This window comes from Schistocerca americana, chromosome 2 (genome assembly GCF_021461395.2).
Source record: "Schistocerca americana isolate TAMUIC-IGC-003095 chromosome 2, iqSchAmer2.1, whole genome shotgun sequence".
Taxonomy (NCBI): Eukaryota; Metazoa; Arthropoda; class Insecta; order Orthoptera; family Acrididae; genus Schistocerca; species Schistocerca americana.
This window is the reverse complement of record NC_060120.1, coordinates 238,097,753-238,113,717: the sequence shown is the minus strand read 5'-3', so window position 1 is coordinate 238,113,717 and position 15,965 is coordinate 238,097,753.

Sequence of the window (15,965 nt, the reverse complement as noted above, 5' to 3'; positions counted from 1 at the left end):
CATCTGAGGTCATCAGTCCCCTAGAACTTAGAACTACTTAAACCTAACTAACCTAAGGACATCACACACATCCATGCCCGAGGCAGGATTCAAACTGAAGCGCCTAGAACCACTCGGCCATCCCAGCCGGCGCAGTCAGCAATTTCATCTCATGGTAAAGACTAAGAAGTTTCAAAAATGGTTCAAATGGCTCTGAGCACTATGGGACTTAACTCTGAGGTCATCAGTCCCCTAGAACTTAGAACTACTTAAACCTATCCAACCTAAGGACATCACACACATCCATGCCCACAGCAGGATTAGAACATGCGACCGTAGCGGTCGCGCGGTTCCAGACTGTAGCGCCTAGAACCACTTCGGCCGGCTAAGAAGTTTCACTCAGTTTCTCTTTGCAGTTTCAGAACATTCAGTAAGCATTCAGCAGTTTAAGTAAAAAAACGTTGAAGTTTCAATGTGTATGTTACGGTGGTGCTTCAAGAACTCAAATAGGAATCCCTGGATGGAAGGGGACGTTCTTTTCGAGAAACACTATTGAGAAAATTTAGAGAACCGGTTCTACTACCGCCAACATGCTTTGGCTAAGGACATCACAAACACCCATGCCCGAGGCAGGATTCGAACCTGCGACCGTAGCAGCAGCGCGGCTCCGGACTGGAGCGCCTAGAACCGCTCGGCCACCGCGACCGGCCATCGGTGTAGTCTTGTTGTTTCTTTGATCGTAGATATTTCTTGTAGACCTGCTTCTCACATTTTATGATGTCTGCTAGTTCTTTGTTCCAGAGTGGGAGTCTTCTTTCCGCTCTCAGTTCGAAATCGGTTGCGAAATTTGTACCGACCAGACACACGGACAAGAAAGTGACATAATAAAAACTTGTTAAAGAACGACAATTTTACAAGCTTGTGCCCCCCCTCCCCTCTCCCGCACCCCTCTATTCGATAAAGTTCTACGGACGCCATGAATGTCCCACTTGAAAGAAATGTACCCCAGAGATATCCGAAATACTGAATGCGCCTGAAAGCACATGTCAGCGTATCTTACGTCGGACGCTGAGAACTGAGGGAGCTGGCCAGTTGTAGCTGAGCCAGACGTGTTTGTCGTGTGATTGCGCGAAGGAGGCCGTAATCGTGGGCGCGATTTGTGTTACCGCGGCCGAGTGCGGCGCGCCTCAAATAAACGCCGGCGGCAGCAAACTGCTACGATCTGGCGAAAGCGGCCCGCCGTGAAATGGGAACGTACGGCCCGGGCAGCTGCAGCAGGGGTCGCAGCAAAGCCCCTCCCCAAATTAAACTACGGGATCACTACGATAAAAATGTTAATGGGATGAAAAGTGTACAGTGTGTCTTGCTCATCTGCCAGAATCTGTTTACTGGAAATGGATTCGCAGTTGCGAGCATGATCCACCATTGGCTGCATATTAGAATGACGACAATGGTAATTTGTGCCGGATCAGGACTGGAACTCCGATTTCCTTCTTTACGCAAGCGGCCGCCTTGACCGCTTCGGCTATCCGTGCACGAATCACAGCCGGATAAAATCTTATAGTTGTCGTCGTCTTTGTGCCGCAAGCTGCACTCGTACGCTACGTGTATTCCCGTCCAGGGAGGACACATTTATTGGACGTTGAGAACCTGGTATTCGCGAATAAATATGAAATAGCAGTGCCTATGTTATTAACAAGTAGGATACAATGTTCATTCGGAACAGGAACTGCACTGACTACAGTCGTTAAGAAAAACAGGAAATGTATCTGCAGTTCTGAATATGCGTATGCAAGCGTGTATTTCTTAATAATACAGGCACTGATTTCGTATTTCTTCTGCAATATCAGGCCCTCGACTCTCACTAAATACACTACTGGCCATTAAAATTGCTACACCACGAAGATGACGTGCTACAAAAGCGAAATTTAACCGACAGGAAGAAGATGCTGTGATATGCAAATGATTAGTTTTTCAGAGCATTCACACAAGGTTGGCGCCGGTGGCGACACCTACAACGTGCTGACATGAGGAAGGTTTCCAACCGATTTCTCATACACAAACACCAGTTGACCGGCGTTGCCTGGTGAAACTTTGTTGTGATACCTCGTGTAAGGAAGAGAAATGCGTACCATCACGTTTCCGAGTTTGATAAAGGTCGGATTGTAGCCGATCGAGATTGCGGTTTATCGTATCGCGACATTGCTGATCGCGTTGGTCGAGATCCAATGACTGTTAGCAGAATATGGAATCGGTGGGTTCAGGAGGGTAATACGGAACGCCGTGCTGAATACCAGCGGCCTCGAATCACTAGCAGTCGAGATGACAGGCATCTTATCCGTATGGCTGTAACGGATCTTGCAGTCACGTCTCGATCCCTGAGTCAACAGATGAGGACGTTCGCAAGACAACAACCATCTGCACGAACAGTTCGACGACGTTTGCAGCAGCATGGACTATCAGCTTGGAGACTATGGCTGCGGTTACCCTTGACGCTGCATCACAGACAGCAGAGCCTGCGATGGTGTACCCAACGACGAACCTGGGTGCACGAATGGCAAAACGTCAATTTTTCGGATGAATCCAGGTTCTCTTTACAGCATCATGAAGGTCGCATCCGTGTTTGGCGACATCGCGGTGAACGCACATTGGAAGCGTGTATTCGTCATCGCCATACTGGCGTATCACCCGGCATCATGGTACGGAGTGCCATTGGTTACACGTCTCGGTCATTGTTCGCATTGACGGCACTTTGAACAGTGGACGTTACATTTCAGATGTGTTGCGACCCGTGGCTCTACCCTTCATTCGATCCCTGAGAAAACCTACATTTCAGCAGGATAATGCACGACCGCATGTTGCGGGTCCTGTACGGGCCTTTCTGGATACAGAAAATGTTCGACTGCTGCCCTGACCAGCACATTCTCCAGATCTCTCACCAATTGAAAACCTCTGGTCGGTGGTGGCCGAGCAAATGGCTCGTCACAATACGCCAGTCACTACTCTTGATGAACTGTGGTATCGTGTTGAAGTTGCATGGGCAGCTGTACCTGTACATGCAATCCAAGCTCCGTTTGACTCAATGCCCAGGCGTATCAAGGCCGTTATTACGGCCAGAGGTGGTTGTTCTGGGTACTGATTTCTCAGGATCTATGCACCCAAATTGCGTGAAAATGTAATCACATGTCAGTTCTAGTATAATATATTTGTCCAATGAATACCCGTTTATCATATGCATTTCTTATTGGTGTAGCAATTTTAATGGTCAGTAGTGTAGGTCCTTTCCAGAAGAGAATATACGAGGGCTATTCAATAAAGAATGATCATAATTTTTTACAGTCATAATTTAATCTTATGATATTCTGTTACCTTAATGTGCAACGAACACGCCGTAGTAGCTTCATTTTTGGGACTCCTGATTCCCTCCTGTGAGAGGCAGGCAATGTCAGACATGTTCAGTGTCGCCTGCCGCTGCAGTGGAGGTAACACGCGAGGAACAATATGTGGCTTTGAAATTCTGCTTTAGTCTCAACAAATGTTACAGGAGCCCTACGGAGTGTCTGTTCTTCCCTACAGCACAGCTCGAAGGTGTTATAAATTGTTTAATGAGGAGAGACCATCAATTTCAAAGGAAGGTGGACTCGGTGCTCCAGTTACTGCTCTTACGGAAGAAAACATCAACATATCTGCTGCCGTTGTGAGAGAGGTTCGACTAATTACCTTAAGGTTACTTTGTGAAATACTGAACATTTCATTGGGTGCCACCCACACGTTGGTGACAGAAAAATTACACCTGACACGTGTTCCTGCGCGTTGGTTCCAAGATTGTTGATTCCCGGACAAAAGGACATTCGCATGCTGGTCTGCATGCAGTTAAAGTTGATGTTAGAGGAAGATCCGGAGTTTCTTTCAAATGCAATCACTACTGATGAAAATTGGCTACATCATTTTGATCCTGAGAGCAAACAGCAAAGCTCAGCGTAGAAAACTCCTTCATCGCCAACCCCTAAAAAGTCAAAAGTGGTTGCTTCTGCTGGGAAAGTTATGGTCGTCTCAGTCTTTGATATTTATGGAATGGTGTATCAGCATGTTGTACCTGCACACACATAAGTAACTGGAGAATACTATAGGGATGCCCTGGAAACATAGCAAGTCCATATCAGGCGTAAAAGACCACATATCCGTGAAACAGGCTTGATGCCGCACCACGATAATGCGCGGCCGCATATTGCCAATGTTGTTGCTGAATATCTTGAAAAACTCAACGTGAGGTGCATCCCTCACCCTCCCTATAGTCCGAATTAAGCCCCATGTGACTTTTTTCAATTCCCTAACATGAAGAAACGGCATCGTGGGCGGCATTATCAATCATTAGAAGCAGTGGTGAAGGCTGCGGAGGTGATTTTGAAGGATCTCAAAAAATGGTTTCCACCATGTATTTGAAGACTGGTAGAAACGCTGGGACAAGTGTATCGCACTCATGGGGGTCTACTTTCAGAAGGACCCGCATATCTTAATAATAGAGCCACTGCTATTTTGCAAACGCTTGTTTAACAGTGCACTTTCTGGAGATTGCACCGTCGTTTCTTTTTCAAACTCTAACAGCAGCCTTGATTACAGACTGAATTATGGGAATTTGGATCAGCTTTCTAATCCTAGACACGTTTCTCCACATTTGTGCCATCATAAAACGCTTTAGGACTAATTTTCTTTCCAGTAATCATTATTTAAAACATGCTGTGTATTTTAAAGACCTGAGTAGAAGGAACAACTGACATTGGCACGAATGTGTTTGTAGCGATGGTTCTCGGAAGAAACGTCAGATGTTGCGAAATATCCACAACACTTCAAGTGACTTTCACAACAAAATTCGATATTCGCTTCGTAATCGTTTGCACAACTAGTATGTCGGGAATTGTTGAGGGCGGATGTCCATGAAATTGATAGAAAATGTCAGTTTCCAATTTATTTTTTATTTTTTAGTTGGACAATAAGTTACCAAAGTTTCAGTGATGACATCGCATCCGAAGTACACGACAAATATTTAAATGTGTGACGCGACCTCCCTGCCACGCCCACGTTTTGAAGCAACACTGAAGAACTAGCTCGGTAACAGTGAATGAGTGCAAACCTGAGGGGGAATTTTCATTTGAGAAACTCGAACGCATTGGACATATCCAGAAGAGAATGGACTCTATATTGAGGAAGTCTGTCAGTCATGTTGTTGTTGTTGTGGTCTTCAGTCCTGAGACTGCTTTGATGCAGCTCTCCATGCACCTCTATTCTGTGCAAGCTTCTTCATCTCCCAGTACCTGCTGCAGCCTACATCCTTCTGAGTCTGCGTAGTTCATTCATCTCTTGGTCTCCATTTACGATTTTTACCCTCCACGCTGTCCTCCAATACTAAATTGGTGATCCCTCGATGCCTCAGAACATGTCCTACCAACCGATCCCTTCTTCTAGTCAAGTTGTGCCACAAACTCCTCCCCAATTCTATTCAATTCCTCCTCATTAGTTATGTGATCTACCCATCTAATCTTCGGCATTCTTCTGTAGCACCACATTTCGAAAGGTTCTATTCTCTTCTTGTCCAGGCTATTTATAGTCCACGTTTCACTTCCATACATGGCTACACTCCATACAAATACTTTCAGAAACGACTTCCTGACACTTAAATTTATACTCGAGGTTAACAAATTCCTCTTCTTCAGAAACGCGTTCCTTGCCATTGCCAGTCTACGTTTTATATCCTCTCTACTTCGACCATCATCAGTTATTTTCCTCCCCAAATAGCAAAATTCCTTTACTATTTTAAGTGTCTCATTTCCTAATCTAATTCCCTCAGCATCACCCGACTTAATTCGACTACATTCCATTATCCTCGTTTCGCTTTTGTTGATGTTCATCTTATCCCCTCCTTTCAAGACACAGTCCATTCCGTTCAACTGCTCTTCCAAGTCCTTTGGTGTCTCTGTCAGTGATATGAAGACCAAAAGCTTGAAACATGGAAAGAGCGCAGGTGGATACAACAGACTCACAAAGAAAATGATTGACACTGTACAACTGTATTATGGCAAGGCTATCAGACAGCACCTATCCAATGTATCTGACATAAAAAGCGCAGTATGGGCTATATATTTTCACATGGTGTCAACAAATGAGGAGCCTATTCATCGTATGTGCCACGTTAGCTGGTGTAAATATCTACAGCCTCAAAGGGATACAATCCCTTACATTCACAACGAGAGGCTTCTAAAGAGTATCCTGTATGTTGTGAAGCCCGCTATTAGATTTCGTACCGATCCTGAACTTCTAAAAAGAATGTTCATGGCAAAAGCCAGAATCCAAATTCGTCTCTAAATTCACTCATCTGGAAACCACGTCCTAAAACCACATTTTCGTCTGCTAAAATTATCAGAATTGCAATATGCGATTCAGTTATTGTATTTAATGATTGGAACGTAAGAAAGATGAAGGTATTAGAGAGAATGGGGTTTAAGGTAGGAAATTTCACTGGAGACATCTTGAGAAGAACACACTGACTGCGCCTCTCTGCAGCTCCAAAGTCAGTTGAAAAAAACAAGAAACCAGAAGAGACACCTTGAAGGAAAAGAGGACCCTGAGTACAAATCTAGGGCTTTCTGAAGAGGTGGCAGAGGAAAAACGTTAGGTTGAACTTTAAATTGCATTTTCTGTAAATTGTGTTTTTTAATGATTATGTACCTTTTTCTCAGAATCTGTGAAGGCAGGAATTATGAAAGTTTGTACAGTTATTTTTATAGAGCCAATAAATGTTGTATGAGGAGCAACTCTTGAAATTCTGAGTGTAAGCTGAGATATGAGGCGAAGTGCTTGGAATGTCGCATGAATTTTACAATTGCGGAATTGTAATTAAAACATTATTAAAATTCTCCTCTTCCATACATTAATAAGACCTCATGAGAGACGCTTACTATCTGCAGAGAGAGTAAACAGAGAACATTTTGTAGAAATCCCTTGAATAGCTTCTGAGAAAAAGATACATATATCATTTTTTTGAAAATAAAATTTTTAAATTCCATACAAAAGTGAAATATATGTTATCCAGCAAATATGTTAACTTCATGTAAAGCATGGTACAAAATTTCATTGCCATATCTTCAGAATTGTGGATTTGGTATTTCTTTTAAATAGCGTGTGTTTTTCGTGAACGTCCTCCCTTCCTGAACACAATTTGGTGTTTGTTTGCAGCTAGATATCTGCAGAGCTAGTGGCGTGCTACGGTTCTGTGATGCTGGGATTTCAGTGTATCCCACCACTGCAGATATGTAGCTGCAAACAAATAAAATGTAATTTTCAACGTGATACTTAACACTTTATAACTAAGAATCGTTCCTGACAAAAACGAGTGAAGCAAGAAAAAGAGAGGTGGAAACGAAATAAAACTTCACCGGTTGAGAGGGTATTTGATGTCATTTCAGTGAGATTACAATACCGAGTCAAATTTGCAAAGAACTTGGCAATATGAACCCACTTATCCATATGATTTTCCACCCCTTCTTGCCTGAATGCATACGCTGGTTTGCTTGGGAAGGATGTCATAAAATCGCTGTATCCTCCCCTGAGACAAGCTGCCCCACCACAGTTGTAACTGGTTTGGGTACTGTTATTGGGACAGAGTTGACGTCCGAGCTGGTTCCAGATATCTTGTTTGGGGACAGCTGTGGGAATCTTGCTAGCAATAGGTGTACCTCAACATCGTGCCACGTGTGCACGAGCATTGTCCTGCTGGAAAGTGGCATCACCATACTGTCACATGAGAGGTAACACGTCAGAACACAGGATGTCCGTAAGGTACCACTGTACCATCAGAGGTCCCTCAATCACTACAAGCTGCGATCTAAAATCATACCCGATGGCTCCCTCTCCACCCAGGAGTAGCACTGCTGTGCTTCTTCAAAAGGTGGGGGGAATGGGACCTCTCCCTAAGTCGCCACCATTCTCGCCGGCGATCTTCATACGCGCTAGTGTAGAACAACGTTACATCGCTAAGGACGGTGCGACGTCTTTCATCAGCAGCCCTCGATTGCCAGTCATGGCACCGCTCCAAACAGCCTTTTGTGTAATTTCCTACTCCAGCTGCTGCTGATCCGTGATCAGCCAGAACCTTGGCGACGAGTACACCAGTTATCATATTCCCATCCAGTCCAACGTCAGGCCACTGTCACATACGAATGCCGCACATGTCTGGATATTACACTAGCCAGCCAGTAGGCCAAATGGAGACCGAGCGAGGTGGCGCAGATCAGCACACTAGACTCGCATTCGGGTGGACGATGGTTCAAACCCGCTTCCAGCCATCCTGATTTAGGTTTTCCGAGATTTCCCTAAATCGCTTCAGGCAAATGCCGGAATGGTTGCTTTGAAAGGAAACGGCCAACTTCCTTTCCCATCCTTCCCTAATCCGATGGGACCGATGACCTTGCTGTTCGATCCCCTCCCCCAAGCCAACCAACGAACCAAACAAATGGAGATCCTCAGTCAAACCCTGCCAAACATTGTTTCACATGAGTATGCGACTTCTCTGCATCTTGTACAGTGACCATTTAACATCTGAAGCTTTCGCGCCCTTCATATATACTACCAAGTCTAGTCACAACACCACACGTGAACAACTCTAAAGCAGTTAATACACCCTTGATAGGCGTTCTACCAGCCCCATAAAATTGCAATTCTGATCATTTACATACCCAGCGATGAGGGCTGTGCGTACGAAGTTACGAGGGCTATTCGGTAAGTAAGGAACGATCGGTTGCGAAATGGAAATCATAGTGAAAAAACTGCGTTATTTGCAGCAATTAGTTACACTTTCCAGCCTCTTCTCTACATAGTCGCCTCTCCGTCTTAGCTTCTTCAGTCCCGAGGAACCGTATACGATACCTCCAAGTTTTATTTTTTTCTCGCTCGCGTACGCAGCTGAACTTTCTCTGGGCAGTTGTATTGTGTACAATAGACATCGCGCTTGCATAATCTCACTTGTTCTGCCGGCTACGGTGGCCGAGCGGTTCTAGGCGCTTCAGTTGAGAACCGCGCGACTGCTACGGTAGCAGGTTCGAATCCCGCAGCGGGAACGGATGTGTGTGATGTCCTTAGGTTAGTTAGGTTTAAGTAGTTCTAAGTTCTAGGGGACTGATGACCTCAAATGTTAAGTCCCATGTGCTCAGAGCCATCTGAACCATCACTTGTTCTGCCGAGCATCAGGATGTGGCAGCAATGATTGGAAACTTAGAAATCCGCGACTGCAGAGCATGTCACGGCGAAATAGAGATGAAGACATAACATTCTAATTACATGTATTTTCACATGCTTTAATATCGTGTAAAAAATATGCAGACATCCGCAGTTATTAGCGAACTATGAATGGATTTAAAAGCTTTAAACTTTTGGGTATCGCGTATGATACCTCGGGACTCAATGGTGACTTCGTTTGTCAGCTGAAGTGTGGTTGCATTTTTTTTTTCACTTGATTACCTGACTTGACTGATGAAGAGATCACCAGAATTAATCCAAATGAGTCTGACATAGAAATTGATGTATCTGATGGTGAAGATAACGCTTTGATGCAGCGCATCAGAAGGAGAAACAGTGCTTCTTGCTCAGATTCGTGAAAGAGAGAAGTTCTGGAAACAGAAAAATGAGTAAAAAAAATTTTGTCAAAATATTTTGAATTTGTTTACTTACAATTGTCGAAAATTTTGGTACCAAGTTTGAAGTTTGACCTATATTGAAATCTACAGCAAACGTGAACAAAATGTGTAATGTTTATGACTTTTTTGTAATAAAGCCCTATGAAACTGCATAGTTTTTTATAACTGTTTTGCCTAAGTCCCAAGGAATCATATATAATACCACCTATAAAAAATTCACTATGGGTTCAAAATGTTTTTGAGGGTCATTCACGTCAACGATCATTAACAAAAACCAGTTACCACAAATGTAGCTCATTTTTAATGTGTGCTCGGGACTTGAGGAGGTTAGACATCTGTCGTAGCATTGTACCAACTTTCTGATACCCTCGTCATAGAAGGTAACCTCTTGAAACTTCCTGGCAGATTAAAACTGTGTGCCGGACCGAGACTCGAACTCGGGACCTTTGCCTTTCGCAGGCAAGCGCTCTACCTAGGAGAACTTCCGTAAAGTTTGGAAGGTAGGCGGAAGTGAAGCTGTGAGGACGGGACGTGAGTCGTGCTTGGCTAGCTCAGATGGTAGAGCTCTTGCCCGTGAAAGGCAAAGGTCCCAAGTTCGAGTCTCGGTCCGGCACCCAGTTTTAATCTGCCAGGAAGTTTCATATCAGCGCACACTCCGCTGCAGAGTGAAAATCTCATTCAAGGCAATCTCTTGTCCATTCTGACACTTTTCCACGCTGGGCTCCAGCTCGTTGTCCGTACCAAAATGCTATCTTCGTACTTAGCGGTTGATTTGAGCAGAGACAAATTTCAGAGGGAGCCTTGGACGGGCTGTATGGTGGGCTGCAGGGGCGTCGTCATTGCCCCTGCAGTGTGCGGCCGAGAACTGTCATGAAGGAGGAAATCCATGACATGTGAGGTTGCATGAGATCAGGCGAAATCTCTCAGCAGGCAGTCATACTTGGCGGGAGACACTGTTTTCTAGGAATCTTTATGCGCTCACTGTGCGCTCAGGACTGAGAAAAACGACGTGACGCTGTCTACGGGCGTACTAGAGACACTGCCGAGCACATCTGTGCAAAGCTTCACAGGATTTTCGCTGGGGTTTGCTCTTCACGACCGATCGTTCCTTGCTTTCCCAATAGCCCCCATACATTGGCATCTGACAACATTTACTGCTGTTAGTCTCCGACCACTGGTTCAGGAGGACACAAAGTTGTCAGGGGTCCGGTTCACTGACGATTCGTGAGCGTAGAAGCTCGAAAAAATTGCCCCTGTACGCTACTCTGCTGTGGTGGGTGGAGGATAATTTCGCGACTGGCGTATCGCATACGCCTGGACAAGCGACGCGGCGTAAAACGTCGGCGCTAGCTGGTAAAGCTGATAGGGGCGCCGTCGGGAACAAAATCCGCTGTCACGTTCGCCAAATCGCGCGAGCGGAAGTGCGCAACAGCGCCGGCGCCGGAAGCGCACACGCCGCTGCTGACACCTGTCGCCCAGTCGGATAATTCCCCGGCGCTGCGCGCTGGCCTCGCGTCGGAATGTGGCGTGCTCACGGCGGAGTTCCGCCCCAGCCGTGGAACTCGTTAATGGCGAGCGCGGGCCGTCCCTGCTGCTGAAAGCAGGCTCCGTTCGTCATCTCCGATGGGTCCTACGACTAATTCTCCGGACCTGTGCTGCGCGATTAACCAGCGAGTGATTCAAAGCGTTGGGTGAACCTGTATCAGCAACAGAACTACAAAAAAGTGTGATGCGTATGCAGCTACAGTTGTACCCGCCAACTCTGCCATCGTCACTTGAATCGAGTGGCGCAAAGTATAGAAACTTCGGGTAAATCCAATGAAAAGCCAAGCCACCGTCTTTGGGCCCATCACTCTGCATTTTCGTCACCCAAATTTTCACTTGCATGGTTCTCATTGAGCCGATACAATATCTGATATGATACGCGATGTGACTCACCATAAGACGTAGAAGCAACCCGCCTTGATGGATCGCACAAAAAAGTAATACACTGCTGGCCTTAAAATTGCTACACCAAGAAGAAATGCAGATGATAAATGGGTATTCGTTGGACAAATATATTATACTAGAACTGACATGTGATTACATTTTCACGCAATTTGGGTGCATAGATCCCGAGAAATCAGTACCCAGAACAACCACCTCTGGTCGTAATAACGGCCTTGATACGCCTGGGCATGATTCAAACAGAGCTTGGATGGCGTGTACAGGTACAGCTGCCCATGCAGCTTCAACACGATACCACAGTTCATCAAGAGTAGTAACAGGCGTATTGTGACAAGCCAGTTGCTCGGCCACCACCGACCAGACGTTTTCAATTGGTGATAGATCTGGACAATGTGCTGGCCAGGGCAGCAGTCGAACATTTTCTGTATCCAGAAAGGCCCGTACAGGACCTGCAACATGCGGTCGTGCATTATCCTGCTGAAATGTAGGGTAGAGCCACGGGTCGTAACACATCTGAAATGAAAAGTCCACTGTTCAAAGTGAAGTCAATGCGAACAAGAGGTGACCGAGACCTGTAACCAATGGCAGCCCATACCATCATACCGGGTGAAACGCCAGTATGGCGATGACGAATACACGCTTCCAATGTGCGTTCACCGCGATGTCGCCAAACACGGATGCACCATCATGATGCTGTAAAGAGAACCTGGATTCATCCCCAAAAATGACGTTTTGCCATTCGTGCAGCCAGGTTCGTCGTTGGCTACACCATCGCAGGCGCTCCTGTCTGTGATGCAGCGTCAAGGGTAACCGCAGCCGTGGTCTCCCAGCTGATAGTCCATGCTGCTGCAAACGTCGTCGAAGTGTTCGTGCAGATGGTTGTTGTCTCGCAAACGTCCCCATCTGTTGACTCAGGGATCGAGACGTGGCTGCACGATCCGTTACAGCCATGCGGATAAGATGCCTGTCTTCTCGACTGCTAGTGATACGAGGCCGTTGGGATCCAGCACAGCGTTCCGTATTACCCTCCTGAACCCACCGCTTCCATAGTCTGCTAACAGTCATTGGATCTCGACCAACGCGAGCAGCAGTGTCGCGATACGATAAACCGCATTCGCGATGGGGTACAATCCGACCTTTATCAAAGTCGGAAACGTGATGGTACGCATTTCTCCTCCTTACACGAGGTATCACAACAACGTTTCACCAGGCAACGCCGGTCAACTGCTGTTTGTGTATGAGATATCGGTTGGAAAGTTTCTTCATGTCAGCACGTTGTAGGTGTCGCCACCGGCGCCAGCCTTGTGTGAATGCTATGAAAAGCTAATCATTTGCTTATCACAGCATCTTCTTCCTGTCGGTTAAGTTTCGCGTCTGTAGCACGTCATCTTCGTGCTGTAGCAATTTTAATGGCCAATAGTGTAGAAACTACTTAACTGATTCACACTGGGAAGAGAGTGATACAGCACCGTCACATACACTATCGCTCAAAAGTTAAGAACATAAGAGATTTTTAAAAAAAAATGGTTAAAATGGCTCTGAGCACTATGGGACTTAACATCTGAGGTCATCAGCCCCCTAGAACTTAGAACTACTTAAACCTAACTAACCTAAGGACATCATACACATCCATGGCAGAGGCAGGATTCGAACCTGCGACCGTAGCGGTCGCGCGGTTCCAGGCTGAAGCGCCTAGAACCGCTCGGCCACATCGGCCGGCAGGAAAAAATACAAATTGGAACTAGAAACGTTAGAAATACTCAGAAGTCATATTTGGAATAATCTTTTATTAAAATTAAAACTAATACTAAATCCATGTGTTAAATTTTACTCTCCTCAAAGTAGGCTGCTTTGGCTATAGCCACTGTTGTGCAAATGCGAGGCATTCTTGATATCAGCTTCATCAGGGTTTCCTCGGTGATATACCGCCATCCCTCTTGTAGGCTGGTCCAGAGGTGATGAACATTGTAATAAGCCTTGATTTAAATTCTCTATCAAAGTGATCCCAAAGCAGTTCATTAGGATTACAGTCTTGTGATTGGGGGGTGGGGGGGCAGATCGTATTTTTCAATTCCTTTATTTTTCTAAATTTGTCAAATAAGCTTTACGCGCTTTTGAAGTACGTTTAGGGTCTTTATCGTGCTGTAGGACGAATCCCTTGCCAATCGAAGGTCTCCCACATGTCTTTGTATGATACTGTAGAATGCGATGGTAATCCCCCTTCTTCATTTTCCCCAGACCATGGGTGAACCCCTTCTATGCTTTAATGATGGAGATACATTCGTTCACCTCGCAACCAACGAGCAAACTTGTGTCGCTTTGTGCCAAAGACCTCAAATTTCGATTCGTCAGTGAAAACTACCTTTTTCAACAGATTTACTGCCCAACTTTCATGTTGTCTTACCCAGTGTAGCCACTTCTGCTCATAAATAGCCGTCAGTGGTGATTTTTTAGGCACCACACGCCCGTTAAGGTTCGCTACCTGAAAACGTCTTTTCACAGTACCTACATTCACCGGCTTTTCCCTTTTATGGTTGAGTTCTGCTGCTAAAGCTGACGCTGTTTTGAAACGATCACGTTTACTTGTGACTACTATTTGTCTTCACTTTTGGCCTATCCTTTCGAGGTCGGTCCATATTCTGGTCTGTACCAGCAAGCCCCTGCAAGGAAATATGTTCTCGACCTGCTGTTTGTCGCATAGTAAGACCAGCTCCACGTAATGACACAACTGCAGAACGTTTTTCTGTTGAAAGCTCCTACCTTCGCCCCATTGTCGATGTTTACACTGAGCACTCACTGAATTCACACTTTGATATCTTGTCCATAACTACATGCCCCTTTCTTACATGGAACCGCATTTACAGATTTGTTGACGTCCTATGAACGCCATTCAGTGAGAAAAGATTACATTAGCACCTCAGTACAAAATTAGCGCCATGCAATGCTTGAAACCTGAACAGCATAACAACGGAAAGTTATGTTTTGAAAGATTTCATTTTTAAAAACTTGGAACACAACTCTTCAACGTTATATTGAGCATGACACCGGGGAGACAATACAGCTAATTCGCATTTGAATCTGATAACCAGCTTATCTTACTTTCAGGGCGTTCGAAAACTTTTAAGCGATAGGGTACCTCTGTTGCATCAACCAGCACAACAGGGAGTTCGTTTGTTCCACACAATTGTTTTGCATGATACGGATTTCAGATCAGATGTGCCTAAGAAAATTGTTTTTGCATAAATGAAGCAAGTAAAGCATTTACTTTTTGCATCAAAAATTAAAAACTTGAGTTTTTAGATTTGCATGAGTTCTCCACTATCATTCGAAACCAAGAAACTGTTCATTAAAAATTTGATTCTTTTCCACATGATATAGTCTCACATCATAGCATGACATTGAACTGGTTTTCTTCTCATTATTGCTCATTTCTATTGCAATACTTCGCAAATCAGTAAACCACTGGGCATATTTCGAAAAGTTTGGAGTGTCGAATGTCGTCACTGACCAGTTTACGTCTGGTGCATTTCGGGTCATACGTTTGTAAGGTATCAAGATATTGCCAGCGTGCAGTCAATATCCTTGTCGATTTATCCTTATACTAGATCGTGTTTAGGATGCGAAATCGGATTAATCACTTCATTAGCTGTTACTGGCTAGCAGCACAAACTAACCATTTCTGTGATACTGCGTTCTCGCTGGGCGTTAATTAGAGCTGAGCACTGAGAGGAAGGGCCAAGTGACCCTGCGTTCCTCAGAAGCCATTGTCGACTAACGAGGGGCTGGGAATCACGTTGTCATATTCTGGAGGTGTGAACGTTTATTGCCCTGAAAGAGAGTAAAGTGTGGCGGCGGTGGTTTATAATGCTAAGGGCCGCAGATCCCCCGCAGTATGGACAGAGTGGGTGGGACATCTGAGACGAAAAGAGTTTTTCAAAATAGCATACTTCGTGAAAGAGCATCGGGGGCGGAACAATGCAAAAGGGTGTCCTTTTAGTGTGAAGAAATGTACGAGCTCAAAAATGAAGCTTGAGAGCTGAACTCTGAGGAATCTTCTCAGGAAAAGTGCCGGAGCACGCCTCCAATGGAAAAAAGCAGAGATACGTTACGGAGGGGAAAGGATCATTCAATAAAATAAAAATGGTTCCATTTCACGCTGGGCCCCCGGTACAGCAACCGGTTATGAATTTCTTGAAATAAGACAGTCTCAGTTGCAAAATCTTTTTTGTTTACAGGAAATACGCGTTTCGCCCATTTGGGGCATCATTAGGTTGACCTGAGGATGAAAAATGGCAATAGTGAGACATATGCAGATTAAATGGGGAAATAGAGTTAATAAAATTTCAGGCTGTG